Consider the following 23,999-nt stretch of genomic DNA (forward strand, 5'->3'; position numbering starts at 1 on the left):
TTTGATACCACCTGAAATTCTGTTTCTTATCTCCTACTGAAGGAAGCATGTGGTTGGGCCCCATGAAGGATCCTTGGGAAAAGCCTATAAAGGATTTGAAATCTCTGGCAATGGCTGTGTGATGAATGTTTCCTTTCTAAAGGATCCAGAGGATACTAAGGAATTATGACCATTGTTTTTAAACAAGCTAGGCCAAGGCTACCACTGCATTGTATAAGTTACATGCATATCTGCTTTGAGGGAGAATAGAGAACTTATGCACATCCCATATCCCATGCGTGGGGTCTCACTGTTCAGGCATATTTACTTAAACGCACACACACACACACCCCTTTAAATAGGTTAAGAAAAAATAGTTCCTTTATGTTTTTTAAAACAAAGCAGAGAGTATTGTAATGTGACTTCACCATTTGTCAGGGAGAAATTGATTTTTGCTAGAGGCCCACAGTCTTTTCCCAGAGTCCCCTAATTGAATGATTACAGGAGTTGGGCAGATGACCCATGTGTGTTTCAGCCTGTGGTAAGACACTAGGGAATGATACACATTTCACATCCAAAAACCCAGTCCAAACCAACCCTCAAAAAACTGCTGGCCAAGCATTTATGGGTTTTTCTAAGCAGCAAACCACCAGGCTCTTAGACTCCCCCTGGCCCCACTGCAGGGTACCCCTGGCCCCTTCTGCCCTGATCTCTCCCTCCTCTTCCCCCATAGTACTGGGTGTCTGTGGTATTCTCCTGCTTCTTTCACCATTTTATCCTGCATGGTTCCCTCATTGTTCAATTAGGCTTTGAGCTCTTCAAATGGTGGGGTAGGCAGATGTGGACTTAAGTTTCAGCTCCACGAATTTCTGGCTGTATGGAATGGCTGTTTAAATTCTTAGAATGTCGGCCAGGCGCGGTGGCTCAAGCCTGTAATCCCAGCACTTTGGGAGGCCGAGGTGGGCGGATCACAAGGTCAGGAGATCGAGACCATCCTGGCTAACACCGTGAAACCCCGTCTCTACTAAAAAAAATACAAAAAATTAGCCAGGCATGGTGGCGGGCGCCTGTAGTCCCAGCTACTCGGGAGGCTGAGGCAGGAGAATGGTGTGAACCCGGGGGGCGGAGCTTGCAGTGAGCCGAGATCGCGCCACTGCACTCCAGCCTGGGGCACAGAGCAAGACTCCGTCTCAAAAAAAAAAAAAAAAAAAATTCTTAGAATGTCAGTTTTCTGATTTGTAAAACTGGAATAATGTTAATACCTCTTCAGAAGTTGTTTAAAGATATGATCGTAACATAAGGTGCTTAGCACAGCGTCTAGTGTATATTCAATACATGCTAGTTGTTGTTATTGTTATTATTTATCATGTATTCATTCATTCATCAGATACAATTCTCTCTGGCTGTACTTCCCTGCCCACTGACACAGAGCAGGAGCACAGCATGCACTAGCTGAACGAATCATGTCAAAGGGAACAAAGTCCTTCTTAGGTCATGGGACATGCCAGGAGTCAGCACTCACTTTGTTTGGATACAGGCAGGACCCTGGTTTGGGGAGTAGAAGAGGGAGCTGTGATTTGGGGTGTAGGCATCAGGTAGGGCTAACTAGCTGGGGACCAGGCTTACCTGGGTCCTTGGCCTCGTTCTGAGTTCTGCCTTGGCTACTCTCCAGTCACAGAGTACCCCTGAGATCCACGCACACAGTAGAAGGAGTCAGGGAACCTCTCCAGATGTCTGTGCCTGCAGGGAGGGTTTCCATACAACCCCTGGGCTTGGGCATAGGAAGCAGAAGCTGTGGTCATTTAAACGCCTTAAGCATTTCCAACCCCTTGCCTTTTCCATATAGGAGCCCCGGGGGGGGGGGGCGGGTGTCGCTGCTGACCAGCTCCTCGTCCTCCCTCACATCTCTGGAACCCCTGTCCTGACCCACAGTGCTCCCTCCTGCTGCAGTCCCGACCCCCTCCAGAGCAGCCTTCCCTCACAGCTCAACACCTTTGCCTTCAGCCCTCCTTTCCCTTCTTTCCCCAATAATGATTTTTGTAGTTAATGAGGTTCCCCCTCCCAGCTCTCTAATTACATGACTCTGGGGTCAGATTTAGTAACCAGCCAGCTATCTATTTATACACCACTGGGCTTCTCAGCTCTTCCTCCTGAAGTTCTTCCATGACCCTGTTGTTTCTCACCGCTGCAGCAAACGAAGTATGTCTTGGAGAAGATGGTTATTTCCCCTAAAAGGACGCTCGGTATGTGAAGAGACACTGCTGTTGAATGGGAATAATTAGCAGAATCATTGCTGGGATGCTTGGCCTTAAGACCAAGTGTTTGAAAGCTCAGTTAATGCTTGTCTGGAATTGCCCAATGTTCTTATAGGTTTTCTCAGTATTAAAGTGGAACCTCGTAATGATGCCCAAAAGGAATTGCCCTTCCTTGTCAATCATATTGATCACAGAACATCTCAATTAACTTATGAAATCCTTCTTGAACATTTGTTGAACCCAGTAGTGTGCTGTGAGCTCTAGGGAAATGGCTGGGGGAGGTTTCAAGGAATAGATGCTCAAGCCTCACCCCAGGATCCTTGGGCATCAGAAGCTATCTGTCAGAGTCTAATATGCAGCCAGGGTAGAAAACAACTCCAGAGCAAGAGTTCCTCACCCTCTGGAAATTTGGAAGTGTATGCAGAGAGTACCTGCTGCGCATCTGCACAGTGCTGGGCATTCTTGTGGCTATTAGCTCACCTTTCTAGTTCTATTACCTTGACCAAGTTTCTCACACTCCATAAGCACAGGTGCAGACCCACCTCAGAGTCAAAAGATCGCACAACCAGGGGGTGGCAGAGCCTAAATCTCTCTGGCTACAAAACCCATGCCTTTTCCACCCCATCAAGGTATTTGTGCCAGGAAAAGACACCAGGCCATGCGTAATTAAATGTCAAATCCTTGGTTCTGATTCTGTAGGCATTTAGCTGAGACGGGGGGAGATCTGTGGAGTTTGGAGAATTCAGCCAAGATTTTGCTGAGGAGGAGAGATGAAAGTGGGACTTCACAGATCTCTGTGGTAAGCTTGGAAAACAGAAGTAGATAATGTTTCTTCCATTGCTGGACAAAATGAGAGCATTTCGCAGGTTTGGTTGATGCCTTCATTGTAAACAGGTGTGTGTGTGTGGAGAGTGGTGGTATAAGGAAGGTGGTGGTGGATGTAGTTGGCAGTTAACTTCCCAGGCTGGACTTTCTGGAATTTGTGCTCCCCTAGGGGGCCAACACATCCTCAGCTTTGTAGGTTTAGAACTTCAGTTTTTACAATTGGCCAGGCACTGTGGTTCTGGGGAATGGATTTGTGGTGGCTACACAGAACCCTGCTCCCAGGGGAATGAGGTGTGTAACCGGCGTGGACATTTACAACAGAAGGCTTCTCCAGCAGGAAGTTAGGGGCCACATGCACCTGCAGAGGAAGGGCACTGCCTCCTGGGTGTGTGGTCAGGAAGCGTGCTTGAGAAGGGCCCCATCTTGAATCAGAATGTTGCCTGGGGAGCACAGAATAGGAGCAAAGAGGGTTGGATATTCACAAGGAATATTGCCTCCTACTTATCCTGAAGGTACTTTTGTCTCATTCAGAAGTGTTTATTATTAGAATCAGACCACCCATTCAACTGGACAGGAGATACTCAAAACATCGTTTCTCCATGGCTTTTATCTTTCTATACTCCACACAATGTCCAATGCGTTATGACAACTTTATCAAGATAACATATAGTCAATCAGATACAGCTTATCTGGTCAATACACTTTTACTTCTTTAATAGGAATTCATTTTTTTACTGCAGTTATATATATATTATCTATTGCATTTATATACATGTCTATATATCATAAAATTTACCATTTTAACCATTTCCAAAAGGACAGTTCAGTGGCATTAAATACATTCACACTGTTCTGCAACGATCGCCACCATCTATCACCAGAACTTATTAATCTTTCCAAGTGTAAACTGTGTACCCATTAAACATGAACTTCCCCTTTCCCCCTTCCCCAGTGCCTTGTATCCCTAATGGGACTTTAAGACACTCTAGGTAAAAACTCCTCACATGTGTATAAGTCTTACCTGGGGATCATGTTTAAAGAAGGGTTCCTAGATCTCCCCTTTAGAGCTTCTGATTCCACAGGTCTGTAGTGAGGTCTGGGAGCCTGTTTCTGCGATTCTGATGCAGGTGGTCCAGGAACCTTAGAGGAAGAAGTTCACTCTCTCCTAGCACACCAAACAGTCTGCCAGCCCCACAAGCCCATCTCTACCTCAAAGCCCTCCTTGCTGATGAGTGCTCCTGGCCAAAGGATTCTCCCTTCTCCCTCGACTCTCTGGCTCGTTTCCAAACATGTGAGGAACACCAATTTCTGAGCCTGTGGAATATTTATCCTCTCCTCTCTGCATCCTTTACAATCGCTCTGCTGCAAGGCTGTTTTTCTTTGACAGCCCCTTGAGGTCTGTAGTAGAGGCTGTTTGAAATGATTTATGTATTTCCATTGACTAAGAACTGGGACAATTCCAGAAAATTTGGGCTTTCTCTGTGCATGTGTGTCTGTCTATATAGATGTTCATATTTACATTTCTACTGTGTTACATCAGTGGTTCTCAAAGTGTGGTCCCTGGGCCAGCAGCATTAGTATCATCTGGAAACTTGTTAGAAATGCAAATTCTTGTCCTCATGCCTGGCCCGTGGAAACTCTGAAGGTGGGACCCCGCAATCTATGGTTTACCAAGCACTTCGGGTGATTCTGATGCATGTTTGTGTTTGTGAACTGCTGCTTTAAATACAATGTCTAATTTAACCCTCACAAAAGCACTGAGAAAACTCTTATTCAGGAGAAGATAAAGAAATCCAGAAAGGCTAAAGAGAAGGGTGGCCTAGGTCTTCTCTAAAGTCCCAGCCTGGACCGATGTGGGGTCTCTGGGCCTGACTGGCAGGTAGCACTCTCTCACACTTCCACCTCTTTCTAGCAGCCAGTTGACACCTATAGAGAAAGGCTCCCCAGGCCTTTGCAAACACAGACAAGGAGAATAGGAGAAAGGAGAAAGAGGCCCAGAGGAGCATGTAAATGGGTGTGGCCCAGAGAGCATTAAAGGGGGCGTAACCCATGGTTTGGCGTTAGGTGTTTGATGAAAAGGCAGCTGGGTAGCATCTTTCTGCACTGCTTCCCTCTGTTCCACATACAGCCAGCTTGCCCACCCCCAGAGGGCTTCCTTCAGCATCAGCAGCTGGCTATGCTCAGCAGGAGGTGGCAGCCAAGACTCCTTTCGGGAAGTGTCATCAGTCAGGGTGGGCGTGCTTCGTGCGCGGTGGGGTGAACAGGAGCGCAGAAGGCCAGATGTTGGTTCTGGGACTGAGAAAGAATTGGCACTGGTGCCATTTGGTCTCAGCTGTTGCATCCTGTGACTTCAGGGAACTGCAGCGTTTGCTGCTTGTAAGCCAGCTGTTTATGGTGCCTCTGAACAAGGATAAAATCCCTCACTAGCTGTTTTTTTGATCCTTTAAAGTTCTCTTTGATCAGTGTAAAGTTTGTTAATGGAAAATCAGTGTGCCTTTATGACTCTGGCTCTGGCCAAGAGGCTGCTAGACATTCGATTATTGTCTTACATCTTTCTCCTGGTCCTGCCTGAGGTTTGGAAGAGCTGGTGGTGAATTCATTCAACATATACTAGGGAACTCCTGCTCTGTGCCAGGCAAGGATCTAGGTGTAGGGGATACAGCAATGAGCAGACTGCCACTGCCTTCATGGAGCTTCCTTTCTAGAGGTAGGGGACAGATTTTTTTTTTTTTTTGGTTATTTGTGATAGATGGTATGAAGAAAATGAAATAGAATGATATGGTATCAGGTATCTAAACCACTCTAAAACTCAGTGGCTTAAATAATAACTACTCAGTTTGTCCACAATTCTACAATCAGGACTGGGCTCAGCAGGGCTGTTCTTACTAGTCTTGCTGATGATCACCCGTGTGGCTGTGCTGGCACATTCTGCTGGCAGGTCAGCAGGTGTTGTCCGGGGTCATCTGAGATCAATGGAGCCTCTCTCTCTCTCTCCATGTAGTGGCAAGTCTCTCTTCTATGGGGTGTGTTCACGAAGTCTCTTTAGGTGAGGACTCTTTAGCTGGACTTCCTGCACTGGGCCTCCAGGCTTCCATGAGCACAGACATGGAAGCTACTAGGCCTTCTTAATGCACGGCATCACCTCTGCTACATTTTATGGTTAACACAAGTCACCGGACCAGTTCAGATTTAAGGGGACAGGACTGTGTACGGTATGAATACTGGAGGCATTGTGTACTGGAGGCCACCAATTAAAACACTATTCTAGATACGGTATTTAGGATGGTTAGACTAATGGGGTGGGCTGCTTGAGGAAGGTTTGCTGAGGCGTGACTGGCAGTGCGGAGCCAGCCAGGTAATGATGAGGGGATGGGGAAGGGAGTGTGGGCAATCTAGGTTGGGACAGTGTGACTTTCTCTACTACAATGCCCTCTTTACCTTTTGCTTCCAAGGGGAAGCTGGACGAAGACCCCCTATTTGACAGGAGTGAGAAAAACAGAAGGAGGAAAATGGAAGGAGGAAAACCGGAAGTAGCCAGTCATTAGTCAACAGAGGGACCAGGAGAACCAGGATTGAAAAAACGGCCTGGGACATTTCCCCAGACTGCTTCATGAGCATCTCTGAAAAATAGCAAGATGCTCAGCCACTGGCCCTTTGCAGGTAATGAGTGCAACCTGGGGCTTCAACTCTAAAGAAGTTCTTCTGGGTGGCACCACTGTTGTTATTTTGCTTTTAAAAAAATTTTTTAAAGAACTTTTTAGAGACAGAGTTTTACTCTGTTGCCCAGGCTGGCGGTGGTGAGATGATTATAGCTCACTGCAGCCTCAACCTCCCGGGCTCAAGTGATCCTTCTGCCTCACCCTCCCAAGTAGATGGGACTACAGGAGCATGCCACCATGCCCAGCTAATTTTTTTTTTTTTAACTGTAATACCCAGGCTAGTCTCGAACTCCTGGCCTGCTTTGCTTCTTGAGAGAGGTACCTATGCAGAAGGTTCTGAAATTGTTCTTAAATGTAAAGCTTCTGAAAGCAGCCCTTGGGCTATGCACTTGTTGGTAATAATACAGATAGAATCAAGAACGCTTGAACCACTTCTTTCTTAAAATATGGCTTATTGACCAAATGTCTCAAAATCACCCAGAAGCATGGTAAAATGCAGAATCCCAGGCCCAGTCTCTGATGGATTAATCAGAGTCTGTAGGACACAAGCCCCAGGAATGAACATTGTAACTGTGGTCTTCAAATGATCCATGTGCTCCTGAGAGATCCTTAAACCTTCTGTGGCCCCAGATGGAGTTATATTTGGAAATGAAGTTATGTTTAGAAATGAAGTGTGGAATCATCCTTTGGGACCCAGTTCAAATGTCATCTCCTCCAAGAAGCCTTCCTGACTGTTCACCCATGTACTGGAGGATTTAGCATACGTTGTTACACATCTGTTGCTCAGCAATGAGAGCCGCTGCTGATGGTAATACATTGTATTTGGGTTTCTGTCCCTGGGGCGAATGAATAAATTAATAGAAGGAACCTCAAGGAACATCTTGTACATCCCCTTGCTTAGGAATGAAGAACCTGGCACCTATGTGGCAAAATGACCAGCTCAAGGCCACACAGATGACAGTGCAGAGCTAGGACTAGTATCCAGGCTGCTTCTGGACTCCTTGTCCAGTGCTTATTTCTCTCGCTCAGGCCAGTGTCCTCGTTCAGGTGACTGGCAAGTCAGTTTCATTTGGAACTTAATCCTGACAGTTTTCCTGCTCTACTCCCAACCTCACTGTATAGTGTGAAAGGAAAGTCATATCCTATCCAGACCTCTGGCATCCTCCTTTGCTGCCCCCACCTGGGCCTGAGCTGGGGACAGGGGCAAGATTTTGCTAGAAGGTCTCTGAAGTGTCTTCAGACCTGGCCTCTAGCTTCAGGTAGGGCACGTGTTTATTCTCCCCCTCTCTGCCTTCCTTCAGTTCGCAGCCCGCCAAGCCCATTTGGTGAGCGTCCATCCAGCTTCCTCTGAATTAATATAAATGGCTGCTGAGGGTGCCTCCCACTTCATTGTGAGCCACTAGGGGCTCAGGGGGCGATTTGCATATCGCTAATTACAGTTGATTCCAACTTTGGAGAAAATCATTGATCCGTTTATAACTTACAGTAATTTGCAAAGCAATTACCTTCTGGCATCTTCTTTCTTGCTGAAAATGTGTCATTATTTTTCTCTATGTTTCATTTGAAAGAAAAATGATCTGGGCATTATCACTATGAAGGACCAACGTCTCTGAATGCCTGGAAGAGGTAACTATGTAAAATCCTGGAGGGCTGGAACTATGACCTAAGACTCTTCAAATTATATTCAGTGCCTGCACCTAGTAGGTGTGAAATTCATCTTTGACTGAAAGAAGAAATTGGAAACATCCTTGCATGGAATGTGTGATTGATACAGACACTGTGGCACCTTTCTTCTCTGGTATGGAGTCGGGATGGCTGGCAGGCAGAGCCTCTTGAAGCTGGCCGTCCAGGCTGGAATCTTCAACCTTCCTCTTGCTGGCTTTGTGAATTTAAACAAAGATGACCTTTTGTACCTCACGTGTAAAGTGGAAGGGCAAGCTGTGCCTGCTTCCCTAGGTTTGATATAAAGATCAAACGAGATGACATAGGTAATATGTGGTAAATGTTAAGTTATTGTTAGTGATGATGAGGGGATGGGGAGGGGAGTGTGGGCAATCTCCCCACTGATTCTTGGCATTGTTTGTTATGATTCAATAGGCAGATTGTCAATTTCCTGCCTCTAAGCAGGGAACGAGGGCTCTCTGCTGTGGACTGAGAGGACGCTGATGGTTGACCAGCCTCTGTTAACCTGCTGAAAGCAGTCCTTTGAGCAGCAGGAAAACAGGCACATCAGTCGCATTTGGCCCAGAGGGCATTCATGCGGGACACAGGGATTTGGTGGAAAGTCCTTGACTTTCGAGAGCTAAAACTCCTGAGTATGGGTCTTGGCTGTGCGTCTACTGTGTGATCTTGGGCAAGTCACTCCACATCTCTGAACCTCAGAGGGAAGAAAATAGGGATTATTAAGCCAATCTTGCAGCCAGGGCTGGAGTAGGTGAGGAGAGTGAGGCACTCACCTGGAGAGGCACCAAAATCAAAATCAATGCATCTCATTCCCTAGGTGGGAAGCCCTCTTTGCTGCTCATTTAGACCCAGCCCTGAGTGGATGGACAGTAGTGAATATGACCCTCACTTGGGCTGCCCCATCTGGAGGTGCTGTTTTAGAGAAGTGGCTCTCAGTGTGGCTCCCACCTGCAGCAGCAGCAGCACCTGAGAACTTGTTAAAATGTCAATTTGTGGACCCTACCCTAGATCTACTGAGTCAGGAGGTGAAGCCCAGCAAACAACTAGTGAGAACCCCTCTCGGGGGATGAGGCCATCTCTCTCCAGTTCAGGACCACATCTCTGTAGACTTCTCATCTTTTTGGTGTGTAATAAAAGCGTGAACTTTTTAAAGGTTAGCAAATGACTTTCCCTATACCCTTCTGTCCCTTCCTCGCCACTTCCCTCCCCAACCCTGGCCCCCCAAATTAGTACAAAGATTTTGAATAACCTGGAAATAGAGGTTTTTGTTCCTAGCGAGGGGCTACAGAGGGAGAAGGTATAATGCAAAGGGACCATCTCTGTTTCTACAAGTTTAATGCCCTGCTCAATTGTCTTTAATTTTCTTGTCATAGCAGACAGGTGAAATATCTCATTCGCCCACCGTTAGCACTGCCTTCAGAGTCCTGGCCTGCTAAACTTGTGCTATAGCTAAAGACACTTCAGCTAATGCTCTTTTGTTTCTTTTCTTTTAGAAAGCCAAGTGAGGAATAAACATGTTGTTTTTTCTCTTTTCCATTTCAGTAAATCTCTTCCTTTCATTTTTTAAAAAGCTCCTCGCTTCACTGGGTTTTCATACTTGCATTAATCCCATCAACTTTCTACTCATGCATTTTTGGAAGAGACATTAGAAAATAATCTCTCTGCCTCTTTCGCTCTGCCCGAACTCCCCCCACCCTGCCTCCAATCTGGTCCAGCTAAAAGCTATTTCTGTATGAAAACCCAGTCATCCTTTGGTCACACGCATTGCAGGGAGAATGTTTGGTTGTTAAAATGTAATTGGTTAATCTGTATTGTGCAGGTTTCATTTCTTTCTCTGTTGACGAAGACAGCTTTGTCCATGAACAGAGCTGCTCGGTAAGACTTTCTGTGATGACGGGAATGTTCTGTATCTGCCTATCCAACACGGCAGCCACTAGCCACAGGTTGGGTACTTGAAATATGGCTTGTCCAACTGAAGGACTGAATTTTAAATTTTATTTAATTTCAATGCATTTAAATGTAAAATTTAAAAAGCCAAATGTGGCTGGCTAACGGCCATGGTTGTGGACAGTGAAAGTCTAGGAACAAGATCACTCCTGGGTAGAAGGAAATGACTCCCAAATGCTGCTCTGCAGAATCCCTGGACACCTGGGAAGGATTCCTGTGCCTCCATCGGGGGAGTGGGGAGGGGGTGGTCGGCTTCTGTGAAGCTCCCCCAAGCTGCTCTAAACCCCATTTTCTACCCGCACTTTCAGCTCATGTCGCCATTGGGTGCCCAGACACATCTGGAGGGAGGGGTAGGTCCCACAGAGGTGGAGAGCCTGAGTCACAGGCAGGGAACTCTAGGGCTGGCAGCTCAAATCCCTGGGACGAAGAGATATTTGAGCCTTTTTCTTAGCTGCTTGGGGTCTGAGGGTTGCTAATCCGGAGCACAGGCCTGTTGAAGAGCTGCATGAAGAGTAATGGACCAAAGGTGATTTGCCTTCCAGGCACAAGATTCTGACATAACCAGGAGAGCTGGTATCAGAAGACAGGATCCAACCAGGAAAACATACAGCACCGTGAGTTTTGACAGCAGGGCATATTGAAAGCAATATGATGGAAAAGCTTCAAGCTGAAAGGGACAATGAGGCAACCCAGTGATTAGCAACAGCAGGAAGTAGTTGTCACCCCTGGCTAAGCTGGAGATTCAAAGGGAAGAGAGAGTGTTCCCAGAGCCCAGGGGTGGAGGGGCTGAGGTGTCACCTGGATCCATGGGGCAGGTGTTTCTGTTGGGAGCTGGAGCCAATTAGGAGAAGCATCTGTTGCCATAGACACTGCCTCAGACAGGGAAGGAGGAGGAGGACAAACACCTTGGTTTCTCCTGCCTTCCAATCTCCTACTAATGCCTCGCATTGGTCCACTCCAGCCAGAAGTCATCTGTCATAGGAGCCTGGGAAAGGCTGCCTCTGAGGTCCTCTCCTGTGATAGAGCAGGGCAGAGATGAGGACTGGCTCTGTGTGTGTGTGTGTGTGTGTGTGTGTGTGTGTGTGTTTAAAATGTGGGCCTCTATTGTTTCCCTAGCACAAAGTTACAGAAGGCAAAAACCATATCTCATCTACCTGTGCTTCCTAGTCTTCCCCCTCCTCCAACAGCTGCTTCCCCACCCCAACACCAAGTACGCCCAGTTCAGAGCTCTGCCCTTCTAGGAGGTGTCAGTGGTGTTGATGGAATAGACCTCCTAGAAAGGATGCTGTAGAGTGAAGGGAAGAGACAGTTCCATCGTCTCCATGGAGTGGACAGAATGTTGTAGATGCCAGAGGAAGAAACTGATCAACAAAAGCTGAGAAATTAGGGAAGGCTTCCCAGAGGATGGGATTTGGGCTGGGTTGGCTTGAGGCTGTGGAATTGGGAGGAAGCTCTAGTGAGACTGTCTTGGCATTTCCTCAAAGACAGAGCCTGTTTTCTCTTTTTCTTTTTGAGATGGAGTCGCACTCTGTCACCTAGGCTGGAGTGCAGTGGCACGATCTCGGCTCGCTGCATCCTCTGCCTCCCGGGTTCAAATGATTCTCCTGCCTCAGCCTCCCAAGTAGCTGGGACTACAGTTGCCCGCCACCAGACCTGGCTAATTTTTTTGTATTTTTAGTAGAGAGGGGTTTCACCATGTTAGCCAGGCTGGTCTCAAACTCCTGACCTCAAGTGATCTGCCCACCTCAGCCTCCCAAAGTGTTGGGATTACAGGCGTGAGCCACCGTACCTGACTCAGAGCCTGTTTTCTTACCTGGGCTTAGTAATGTGTCCCTGGGAATGTGATGGTGTTGAATTGCCTCTGACTGAGCTTGTCTGAAATGTTTGTATCTCTGGGAGGAAGTCACTGGTTGGGGTTTGATGCAGGCTGCACCAGGCCTGGCATGACCTGCTAGGGGTTCAGAGGGAGCTCAGGGGACAGGCTGCTGAGAGCCTCCCAGGCAGTGGCATTAATTAGGAGGCTGACAGCACCAGCAGAAATGTTTGAGGCATGACACTGAGTTGTTTTTGTATTATTTACTTACACCTCATAAGCAAGTGAGAAAACTAATCAGTCTGGCCCTGGAGCCCTTGGGTGCAGCCTGGCTGGAATCACTGAGCCTGTGGAGGAGAAAAGAAGCTAAAAATTCAGGGTAAATGTGTAGGAACTAAGAGGCCAGAGAAATCTCTTCAGGACAAGGTCATTCTATCCATCTATCTGTGCACCCATGCACCCATGCATCCATCCATCCATCCGTCCACCTATCCATCACCTGTTTGCATAGGCAATGGGCAGGCCACATCTTCAGTGCACACTGAGCCAGTCCTTACCTGACCTGTCAAGCAGACCAAGTTCTCTAGCCCTCAGGCCCCTTCTGCCTTCATGATCAGGTGGTGAAGCACTCTTACTTGAGTTCCCCCTGTTGTCCCCTCATGCCAGCCCTGTGCCAGATCTTAGAGGGGATCAACAATAAGTATAAAGACAGTCTGGTCCTCAAGAAACTGCACATTTAGTTGAGGAGACCACAGATCCACTCTGAAAGCAGTATGATACAGTATATGAAAATATTTGCAGGCATACTTAAATGTCTGTAGATACTAAGAAGTACTAGGAGGCCACAGGGGGTAGAGGGGTGGTCAGCTAATATTTCAAGAGAGAGGTGAGCTTTGAAAGGGCTTCACGAAGTGAAATGAATGAGACATAAAAAGGGAGATAAATTACCTGAGTTGAGTATCTGCTATGATGGTTAGGATTCCCATTTTGCAGATGAGGAGACAGAGGCACCCTGAGAGGTCCAATAACATACCCAATGCCACACTGCAGGAGCAGAGCTGGCTTTGAGCCCATATACTCTCGGACTGCAAAACTCCTCTGCCTCTCTGGCTGAGGGTGGCTGAGAGGGCATTGCCACTACCCTGTGCAAATCCCTTCTGATGCTCACTGGAAAGCTTGGCTGCTGTGCACCAGGTGCTGGATAAACATTTGTTCCACTATGAAATGACTTTCCATTTTTGAGTTGCTTTTGATTCGACCAGTCTCAAATACCCATTGCCTAACACGCGTCCTTCTCCATTGCAGGAGAAAATGGGGGTAGAATTATTGATCATTTTTATTGCTATCTGAGAATAAGCAAGATCTTTTAAAGTATAAGATTGTTTCTGATCACAGCTAAGTCCAACGTGGACTCCATGAAAGCTCTCCCAGGATGTCTGCTGGCATACAGGTGCCCCGGTTTTACAGGTAGTTAAACAGAACTTTCCAGAGGTTATTTTACTGGTTACTGCCATGAGCCCAGGTTTTCTTTTGGTCTGGCCTCTCCTGGCCAAATCTCACGAGAACTGGGGTCTGTAAGGAGTTTCTCATGGTCTCTGGACCAAAGTGGTATAAAGCAACCTTGCTGAGAAATGCTTTCCTGGGGCCAGCGACCCCTGGGAACCTTCCCTTGCTTTCTATGGTCCCCATGGCAAGCCCAGTCTGACCTCAGAAGGGAGGGCGCACCACTGCTGTGTGCATGACTTAAAATAATGAGGCAGTTGTCTTAGCAAGAGGAGACAAATAAATCAGTAGGAAGGGTTTTTTCACAGGTCAGCAGGTTTGGGACTCAGATACATTAATATGGAAAGTTACTTTTCCTTCTGAGTGGGGACTTGAGGGTGGGTGGGGGCGCCAGGGCTACGCTTCCTGGTCTGAGGTGTGTGGTTCAGTTTCCTTCGGGGGGGCAAGCCGGGACTTGAGTGCTCAGTCTCTACAGCCCCTCTTGACCTTGAAGTCCATCACACACCTGCCCCGGAGACCTCCTGCCCCTCCTCACTGCCTCTGGGAGGGGGCTTCCTCTAATTTGTCACACAGGGGTTTCCCTCTCCCTGGACTTCCCCGTCTTCCCTCTGCTCCTTCCAGACGTGGCCCCATCTCTCTGCCTTTGCTGGGCTGGTCCCTCCTGTTCTCCTCTCCATCCCAGCAGCCCCCAGGGCTATCTCCTCTGCAAGCTTCTCCCACTCCTCCTTTCTCCTCACCTGTGGACCCTCTCGGGTGCTGCTTCCCTGGTTTTTTCAGCTGCCCTATCTCCCCAGCTGGGTGTGATTTCCTTGAGGAGAGGGACTGATTCTAATGGCCAACATCAGGGGCTTGGGGAGTCGGAAAGACTTGCACTGGTGCTTTCATGACAGCTCTTCTCATGGTCTGCCTTGTGGAGGGATCCTGTGGAAACAGAGAAAGGGCCTTGGATTCCAGCTTTGGACATGTCCTGGATTTAAATCCTGGCTCTGTCGCTTCCTGCTTTGGGAACTTGAGGAGGGTGCAGACCTCTCCAAGGCTCCTTTTCCATCAATATGATGGGAGCATCTAGTCTCCATCTCATGGGGGGCTGTGAGGATGAAGGGCCATGATGCTGGAAAGTACCTCACACAGCAGCTGGCCCAGAGTGGGAGGCTGGAGAAGAAATGTCAGCAGGTACCTCCTGTGTGCCATCGGGCCTGGCGCTGTGCTGGTGAAACCGATTAGTTCAACTGACTCAATGCCCCCAGGCCTGTGCCAAGGAATCGCCCCTCTCGGAAGAGCTAAGGCTTGGTTCTTTCAAGACCACCTGCAGGTGAAGCGTCTCCGTGTGGGGCAGGGCCACTGGGCTTTGCAGGCAGCTGCTTTTTGTTTCCAGATTCCCCTTCATGAAAGATACCCGCACTCCCATGCGTGTTGCAGCCCTGTTCACAGGAGCCAAGATTTGGAAGCAACCTCAGTGTCCATCAACAACTGAACGCATAAAGCAAATGTGGTACCTATACACAATGGAGTACTATTCAGTCATAAAAACGAATGCCATCCTATCATTTGCAACAACATGGATGGAACTGGGGGTCCTTACGTTAAGTAAAATAATCCGGGCACAGAAAGACCAACATTGTATGTTCTCACTTCACTTACTTCTGGGATCTAGAAATCAAAACAATTGAACCCATGGAGATAGAGTAGAAGGATGGTTACCTGAGGCTTGGAAGGGTATTAGGAGGTTGGGGGGGAGGTGGGGATGGTTAATGGGTGTACAAACAGATTGAATGAATAAAAGACCTACTATTTGATAGCACAACAGGGTGACTACAGTCAATAGTAACTTAATTGTACATTTAAAAATAACTGAAAGTATAATTGAATTGTTTGTAACACAAAGGATAAATGCTTGAGGGGATGGACACCGCACTTTCTATGATGGGATTATTGTTCCTTGCATGCCTATATCAAAACATTGCATGTACCCCCTAAATATATACACTCACTATGTAGTCACAAAAATAAAAAATAAAAATTATACAACAAAACAAAAAACAAAACCCACAAATTCTCCTTCTGGTTTCTGTACAGTCCAGGCAAGGCTGGATTTCCAAAGCCTTACTAAGTTCTCAGACATAGAAATGAGACAACAGAGGATGGAGTAGTGATAAGAGCAGAGGGATTGGGGCCGGCCATCTGGGTCCGGGACTCAGCACTTTGTACCATGACCACAGACCTTTTCCCAGTCAGCGTTGTGTCATGTTTGGAAACTGGGCAGAGAGGCCCAAACTGTCCTGGGGTCAAATTGGGCTGGGATGTGTGGATGCTGTATGGGCTCGGGCAAAAGACAGCACTGTTGTTTCTTTATGTGCAAAAATGGAAGAGTCACCATGTGTGCCTCAGATGGCCAGCGAGGGATTGCAATGAGATGTGATGGGCATGGTGCTTAGCGCTGCATGGCACAGAGGGAGCCTGCAGTGGTGGACTCATCCATGGTTATGAACACATGGGATCTGGCTCACCCGCTTTCTGCAGGGGCTTACCCCCGAGGACCCCTCTCTTAGCTACTGGTTCATCTCTCCAAGAAACACCCCCAAAGACATCTCTGCTTCTAGGCTCTTGAAGTGAAGCAACTGAGGCCTCCTGCTGGTGCACAGTGATCCCAGACCTATACGTTCATTGACGGGGGCGCTGGGGGAAGAAACGGGTCAAAATCCTTCTGTGATAATACCAACCTCTTCTGCCCTCCTTATCAAAGAAAAGCATTTATTTCCAGGCTTTCTTTTTCATTTTTGAGTCGGAATCTCGCTCTGTCGTCCATGCTGGAGTGCAGTGGCAAAATCTTGTCTTACTGCAATGTCCACCTCCAGGGTTCAAGCGATTCTCCTGCAACCTCTACCTCTAGGGTTCAAACAATTCTCCTGCCTCAGCCTCCCAAATAGCTGGGATTACAGGCACCCATCACCACACACGGCTAATTTTTGTATTTCTAGTGGAGATGGGGTTTCACCATGTTGTTGGCCAGGCTGGTCTCAAGCTCCTGACTTCAAGTGATCTGCCTGCCTCCGCCTCCCAAAGTGCTGGGATTATAGGTGTGAGTCACCACACCCGGTCAATTTCTGGGCTTTCTGAAAGAACGCAGACACTCACACCATGTTGTAGCCAAAGGATGACAGCACTCATTTACTGAGCATCTGCCAAGACCACGTCTGCTTCTGAGTGACCGTCAGTATCCTCACTAGCAACTCCATACTGTGAGTTCTGTCATCGTTCCTGCTTTTCAGGTGAGGAAACTGAGGCATGAAGAGGTGAAGCAACTTGCCCAGGGTTACACAGCTAGCAAATGGTAGAGTCACAGTTTGAACCCAGGCAGCCTGACCGTAGTGACAGCATTCCACCTTTTTGCCTTCAGAATGGTTACCTATGCCCTTGTTTTAAAGAAAAGGGCATCATCACAGTTCAGAGAGGCAAAGAGACCTGCCTAAGGACACACAGCTAGTGAGGAGCAGCCTGGGTTAAGACCCTGGTCGCCAGGTCCTAGCTGGGTCTGTTCTGTTTCAGTATCAGAATGGTACCCCTGCTCCCCGCACCGGCCCATCAATCCCCAGGGACTGGAGCTGGAACAGGTCGAGCTTGTCAACTCAGGGCTTGGTCTAAAGCAGGATCTGCCATGAGACCGGGAGACTCTGATCCTGGCAGCCATCACTGCCGCCACTGCTGCCGCTAAAGATTGAAGAGGACGGGATGTGGGGCCAGCTCTGAGCCTGGGCATCTTGCCAGAGCTGCCAACACGAAGTTGCATTTTGTCGTCTGCTCCCTTTGCCTGATTTAATACAACTGTAAATAATAATGGAGCAGGGGGAAGCAGGGTGAGGGAGAAACAACCCAGCCAAGAATCTGGGTAACAATCTCATCAAACCTGGGGTTTTCCCTTTGCTATTTGAGAAGCAACTTCTCCTCTGATGTAAACATTTTTTAAAATGATGATTCTGGGCTGAGTGGCACCAGGAGCCGTCACTTGGTGCTTTTCTCCAGCTCCCTCTGGTCCTCAGATGGAGGCAGAACGGGGCCTGTAACCATGGCAATTCTCTAATGTTCTTTCATAAACCATAAACATAGGGGAAGGCTTCATTACAGCTTCTTCAAGGAGAAAACAAAGCTTTCCCTGAATGGGGCAGGGCAGGGTGGCAGGGGGAGAGGGGAGGAGAGGAGAAGAAGGGAGACTTCAGGCTTTTTTTTTTGCTATAAAGACAAACTGCGTCAGAATTGGCTCAGTGCAGAATGTGGCTCCTGCATTTAAGCAAGACGTAGCCCAGGGCCAGGCACAAAGCAGGGGCTCCTTAAGTATTAGTTGAAAGCAGGAAGGAAGACAAGCAGGGAGGGAGTGGTGTGGAGGGGAAAGGATTTGGACTCACACAGAGGAACTGTTAGTGGCTAGCTGAGCCCACGCTTTGAAAGGGTTTAACGTTCTGCTGACCTGTCTAACAGGCCCGTTGGAAGAGCAAGATGATGTACAGATTGTCCTACCTGAAGACTGTGGGGGAGAGGGGGCTGTCTTATCTCCCCAGTCTCCAAATCATCAGGATTAAGAAGTGTTTGTTGAATAAACTGAATAAATAAGTGAAGAGATGAGTGGACCAAATTTTTAACTGTCTTTGGAGGGGTCATAATTATATTGAGAATATAAATATAATGAAAACTATGACTTCTTATTTCAAAATTGCACTTAGGAAAACACATTTTATGTGTCATTTCAGGATGTTTACAGACACTGATGACCATCCCTAGAATTCATGTTGAGAATTTCCATGCCATGTTAACTTCTAGATATCCTTGGGAAAAGTGTCTACTGTGCTGCCTTGGTTTCCCCAATGAGAGTGAGAACAAATGGATCTGAAGAGGTGATCTTGCCCCTAATTTCCAAGTTCTGGGGAGATAAACAGGGTTTTCTTTTGACTCCTTTGGATCCTGGGAGCTTCAAGAGAAACTCAACTCCAGGCACTTGCACAGACAGAGAATTCAGATTCTCCTCTAGGGAAAGGGGCAGAGTATGGACCCTGGCTTTGAGCCGCCTCTCAGCTTTTCTGTTGTCCTTGAGGCTGCTACCTTAACACTGTCCTTGCTTTGTGTGGTTCTGCTATTACTAGCTGTCCTGCAGATTTCTGACAATTACAAGCCATGTACCTCACCACGTATGCAAGCATTTCTCATTTATTCTGAGTGCTTTAAGGACTGCCCAGTCTGAATGCAGAGAACTATGTCTCATTCATTTTTGTGTGTCCAGGCCCTCACAGGGTTTGGGGATCCTGATATAGGCTTGGATTAGATGACCTCTCAAATCCTCTTCAGCACTTTCATGCACAGAAGCCAGCATCATCTGGAGTCTTATTATCCAGTTTTATTAAAGCAGATTACAATATAAAAGAACCCATCATCAGCCATCATCAGTGATCTTGGATAGCTTGCTCTTGGCTGGTGACCTAAGGATTCCTTTCTTTTTTTCCTATTATCAAATTCATTCTTGTACATAAGCTGTCCCTTCCCTGCAAAGTATTCCTTGACTATCATAGACAAAATATGTCACTCCCTTCCCTCTTCCCACAATCTTTGCTTTACATTCAAATGTCACCATTTTATGGATCCATTTGTTTTCTTTATTGGATTGTAAATTCCTTGAGGGTGGAAACTGGATCTAATTCAACATGGTATCCCACGGTTCCTTGCATATAGTGAAAATGCAGCAAATGTGGGACTTGGTGAACAGCAGATTGTTCACTTACTGCAAGGGATGGGTTTTTCTTTCTCTACGCAATGCCCTTTGACTTTGAGTTTGGCCATTGGACTTGCTTTGACCAATGGGATGCTCACAGACACGAGGCAAGTAGAGGCTTGGAACATGTGTGTGAACTGGACTTGCCCTCTGTGCTGTTAATGTCTCCTGACCTAAGGAGGAGGATGAGAAGCACATGGACCAGACCTGCCCCAGCCAATCCGCAAGCCTGTGAGTGACAAATAAATGCGTATTACTGGATGTCACTGAGATATGGAGGTTGTTTGTTAATGCTGCAACTGTTGCTTAATACAATTGTTAACCTAAAATGTAGGCTGAAAAACACAGGAGGCCTTGTGGTGTTCATTGTCTTTAAGGGTTGAGGTGAACATTTTAGAAAGAATGAAACAATCAGTGACTTGAGGAAGTGGTTGGTTATTCCTCAAATGGAAGACTGAAGGAAGGAAGAAAATATTTTCCCCCAAATCTTTCCTATAAGCCAAGCTTGTTGCTGTTGAAACCTGAAGGATGATGACTTTTGTGAGGGAAAGAATGAAATGGGGTTTCTTTGAAAAGCAGCACTTTTCCCCCTATAGTTACAAACGGTGTTGTTGTTGTTGTTGTTGTTGTTGTTTTCCCATTGCTGACTTCTGTGAGTAACTCTGCAGCCTAAAATAATGTCTGTGTGTGCATGCGAGGCTGTATGGATTCCAGACAAGGAGTCTGACTTAGATGCCTTTTAGAAAATTGGCGCTTTCCATCATTCTGTCATGGGGTTCCCTGGCCAGCTCACTCGATTACCGCTGGCGTAAGGGATGGGACACAAGAGGTGAGTGAGCCTAATTGGGCTTCCACCCTCGCCTGTGGCTTGAGAGTTTTCACACAGTGCACTCTTTTCAAGACCTGGAGCTGCCAGAGCATGACAGTGGCCAGGCAAGAGAGTGCCTGGTCCTCCTTCAAGCCAAACTTCTCACCCGCTTCTAATCTGCAGCAGTTCCCAAGAAACTGGAGCCCAGTGCTAGGGAGAGAAATTGGGGCCTGAAAGTCATCCTGTGGGGCCTTGTGGTGGCCACAGCTGGGATGGCAGTTTTACTTAGCATCTACTATGTGCCAGGCTCTGCCAGGCAAAAAAGCAGCCCCCTCATCCCCTGCTCTCAAGGAGATTATGCCTCTGAGGGAAGATGGTTATTGATAAGTAGTCAAACAAATTAATGGAAATTTGTAACTGTGACAGGTGGTCCACAGGACTCTAACAGCAAATAAGAGAGGCATTTGCTTTGGGACAGCAAGGCAGGAAGATGGTTTCTGATGCTTCATCTTGCCACTCAAAACCTTTATCTTACTGAGGCCATAGCTACTCCATATCGAGTCTTTGTGCAACCATTCTGCCAAGACCCAGTCTGCCAGGCCCCTCATGCCCCAGTGACCTGCAGGAACATACCCAGTGGCCCTGTTCCTCAGCCCCACGTCACTTCATTCTTCCTTGGTTCTCAGCCATCTTCCCACAGCTTTGAGACAAGGGTCTGGACCTGCCTCCCTGGGTTGTGTGGCCAGTGTTGCTGATCCTCTACTGCGGTCACGCCCAAATATCTGGCTGCAGATGTGAAGAAGGGAAGGAAAAGGAGAACCTCTTCCCCCGACTTTTTAAATAGAAGACTTAGTGGAAGTTTCTCTGCTTACATTTCTTGTGGTCAGAACCCAGTTTCCTAGGGAGGCCAGGAAACATGGTAGTCTTTTTGGAGAGGGCATGTCAGAAGAAAGCTCAGGGTTTCTTTTCTTTTCTTTTCTTTTCTTTTCTTTTCTTTCTTTCTTTCTCTTTTCTTTCTTTCTTTCTTTCTTTCTTTCTTTCTTTCTCTCTCTCTCCCCTCCCTCCCTCCCTCCCTCCCTCCCTCCCTCCCTCCCTCCCTCCCTCCCTCCCTCCCTTCCTTCCTTCCTTCCTTCCTTCCTTCCTTCCTTCCTTCCTTCCTTCCTTCCTTCCTTCCTTCCTTCCTTCCTTTCCTCCTTCCTTCTTGATGGAATTTCGCTCTTGTTACCCAGGCTGGAGTGCAATGTCATGATCTCGGCTCACTGCAACCTCCGCTTCCTGGCTTCAAGCGATTCTCCTGCCTCAGCCTCTGGAGTAGCTGGGATTACAGGCATGCACCATCATGCCAAGCTAATTTTTGTATTTTTAGTAGAGATGGGGTTTCATTATGTTGTCCAGGATGGTCTGAAACTCCTGACCTCAGGTGATCTACCTGCCTTGGCTTCCCAGAGTGTTGGGATTGCAGGCGTGAGCCACTGTGCCCGGCCTCAGGGTTCTCTTTCTGAGGAAGAAGCAGGCAATGAATGCCAGGAGTCCATCGTCAGTCTCTGCCTTGGAGCTGATTAAAGCCTCTTCATGATTGGCAGAGACAGAGTCAACTATGCCATCTTTCTTATCCCAGTCTGGTGTTCAGGCTTTGGTCCTTCACAGGGGGCGCTTGGCTGAGTTGGGCCCCTTCCCGATGCTGAGTGTAGAGCGGGGCACCATGGCACCCATCTCACATGGGAAAGGTGAAGAACCAGAACAGGCCCAAGAACAACATCTCAGGTCAGGAAATGCGAAGTCCTCTTCTAAGCGCCTCCTCCCATCTCTCCTATAAGTTACCATGGGATGTAGGTTGTTTCGGTGATGGAAAAATGAAGAAGTGGATTGTGAGTGCTGAGGCTGCTTAAACCTACACACAAAACTTTGTAAAAGTTTCCTCTGAGGAGCTGGACTTCAGATGAAGCAAGGCTTGCCCCAGATACCAGAGGGCTTGAAAAACTCAAGAAGTTTTCTCAGGTTTCCATCCACCAACAGGTCTTGCAAGAGGCCAATGCTATTAACTGGGGGAAGTAACATCCCAGGAAGAGAAATGGTTTTGTGCAAGCCCTAAAGCGCTGAGGTGAACCAAAACAGCTATCCTGTTTCACAGCTGTGAGTGGGGACAAGAAGAGGGCTTATTGGCGATACAGCCTAGGAAGTGACCCCCTCCCCTCTGTGTACATGGACGTGGGCTGCAGGGTGGAGCTGTATAAAAGGCCAGGCATCTCCTGAGTTTGAATCCTTGCTCTGTCACTTCTAGGCATATGACCTTGGCAAATTTCTTACCATCTCTCAACCTCATTTTCATCTGTAAAATGGGGATGACACCATGTCCTAGCTCACAGGAGTACAGTGGAATGAAACAAGGGAATGCACACAGCCTGCTTAGCCCAGCTTCGGACACGTGGCATGGGTCTACAAACATTGGTGCGTATCTTAACTGGCATTTCCAAGTGATAGAGTTTATAGATGACTTAGTGCCAGGGAGTTACAGTCATTTCTGGGGAGTTAGGAAGCACCCTAGGAGCAAAGGAGAGAGTGTGAGGGAGGTGGGGTGGGGTGCTATGACAAGCAGGTAAGGAGCTTCAGCTCTGTTGCTCCTGAATTATTCATAGAAACAGTCTTTGAATAATTGGAGACCATTTTTCATTATCATTATTTCCCAGAGAAATGACTCCATTGCTAAAATCTGAGGTGGGGGAAGTATATTCTATTTATCTTAGATTGCTTCTTAAAAACTTCCCAGGGATGGTCCAAAACCGGCACCTCGTTTTGGGAGGTGTGACTGCAAGGGCAGAATAATCCCGCCTTGTTAATTACTTCCCAAAGTGAAAGAGCAAAGGAGAGGAGAGAGGGAGGGAGGGAGGATCGAGAACCAGGGAGAAAAAAGAGAATTCGTGGTGGGCAGGAGCGGGTCTGGGGAGGGCTCTAGCAGGCTGACAGATATGGGGTCAGTCCAGCTGTAGGAGTTGGATGTAAGATCAGCCCAGCTGGAGGAGTAGGTTCTGAGTACTGTGCCTGGAGAGTATCCAAGGAGCATGTCTCCCCCTACTGTCCCAACCCTAACATTTTGTCCTCATTGAGGTATAGGGTAGTAAAAACAAAAAAAGGGCAGACCCTACACCGCCACTGGAGTGAGTTACCTTGGGCAAGCCCTGGGTTGCCTTTGGCAAGGCCTGTTCCTGTCTCCATGCCTCAGTTTCCTTTTCTGATAAATGAGGCTGGGAAATGCGTCTTTTGTAGAATTGTTATGAAAATTGACTGAGATAATGCATGTGATTTGCCCAGCACTGCGCATGACTTAGAGGAGACTTTTAAAAGCTGTTAGAAAACCTATCCTCCCATTCCCTCACTCCCCCTTGGAGACCCAGTCCTAGGGATTAAGTATGGCCCCTTTTCAAAATGCAGAGGCAAATGCTCCCGGTAAGGGGTCCTGCCTTTTATCATCACAACTTGGCTATCTCTCTGTTTCCATGAATTTGACTTCTTTAGATCCCAAATATAAGGAAGATCATGCAGTAAGGCTGGGATGGGAGGATTAGGGAGATAATGGTCAAAGGACACAAAATTTCAATGAGACAGGAAGAAGAATATGTTCAAGAGACCTATTGTACATCGTGGTGACTGCAGCTAATAACAATGTAATGTACACTTGAAAACTACTACAATAATAGATTTTAAATATTCTCACTACAAAAAAAGAATCAGTATGTGGAGTCATGCATATATTTATTAACTTGATTTAGCCCTT

Source organism: Macaca thibetana, chromosome 9 (genome assembly GCF_024542745.1).
Source record: "Macaca thibetana thibetana isolate TM-01 chromosome 9, ASM2454274v1, whole genome shotgun sequence".
Lineage (NCBI taxonomy): Eukaryota > Metazoa > Chordata > Mammalia > Primates > Cercopithecidae > Macaca > Macaca thibetana.